This window comes from Etheostoma spectabile, chromosome 22 (genome assembly GCF_008692095.1).
Source record: "Etheostoma spectabile isolate EspeVRDwgs_2016 chromosome 22, UIUC_Espe_1.0, whole genome shotgun sequence".
NCBI classification, from domain to species: domain Eukaryota; kingdom Metazoa; phylum Chordata; class Actinopteri; order Perciformes; family Percidae; genus Etheostoma; species Etheostoma spectabile.
This window is the reverse complement of record NC_045754.1, coordinates 6,643,871-6,645,114: the sequence shown is the minus strand read 5'-3', so window position 1 is coordinate 6,645,114 and position 1,244 is coordinate 6,643,871.

Genomic DNA, 1,244 nt, shown 5'->3' with positions numbered 1-1,244 from the left:
TGTGTGTGTGTGTGTGTGTGTGTGTGTGTGTGTGCTTTTGTAAATTATATTTTATTGCTTACTCGACATCTGGGAACAACTGACAAAGTCAACTGATGATTCTCATAACATCTTGCCAAAGGACTACAATTGAAATGTAGCCAGCTGGATAACACTGGCACATTTACAGTTATGTTGATGAATGTGCGCTGTCCTTATAAATAAATAAATGAGATGAAACATTCCAAATCGAGCTAACATTGGTGATTTGAAACTCTACAGCATTTCACTGTCTGGGTTCAGATGTAGCACATTGTGAAACAAACACTTTGCTATTTTAAATACATGCAATTATTCCCTGTGCTGTGGTGTATATCTGTGGGTGTACAGGCACCTACCGTGGAGTTTCCACTCCTCCATGCAGTCGATTTGTCTCTTCTATCGCTCATGTCTGGGGAAAAAAACCTTGCCTTCATGGATCGGTCAGCTAATTTGAGCATGTAAAATGAATAGCGATGACAGTGTGTTGGAGGTAGAGATGGTCCGATTTTATTTTTTGCTTCCCGATACCGATTCCAATACTTGAACTTGCGTATCGGCCGATACCGAGTGCTGATCCGATAGCAGTGTGTCATATATTGTATATTGTATACTACTATCCCTGTATGGAAGTGATGTGATTAAACTCTTTGTGAAACATGAAAAAACAGATAATGAACGCTGTAGAACTTTCTTTAATTATCCAGTTTGATAGTCAGTTATAAGGGGAAAAAAAAACATGAATTAACTACTTTTAATTTGGATTTTCTTTAGGGCTTTATAATGTGGTATCTGATCGGTGCATAAACTCCAGTACTTCCCAATAGTGATACCAGCGTTTTAGGCGGTATCGGTATCAGAACATCTCTAGTTATCCATAGATTCTGAGGTACAGGCAAAAGCAAAATGAGCACAAATATGTCCTGTTTTTATGTGTGTCTTTGGATGAAAGGACCATGACCTAGCATCATTTGTTAGAAATTGTTAGAATTAATTTCTTATGCCAACTGAAAAATATTAGAACAATAATGATAATGATATGCCAAGGACTGCCCCACATAACGTGAAAATACAAGTACTGTGGTTTAAAATGCTGGCTCATACAATGTAAACCAATTTGCAGATGCAGATTTGATGTTCTCCGAAGCACCGGCACATACACTGTGTGTAATTGCACAACGTTTGGAGAACCAGCAAAGGCGTCTTTAATAACTTGAGGATGCTAT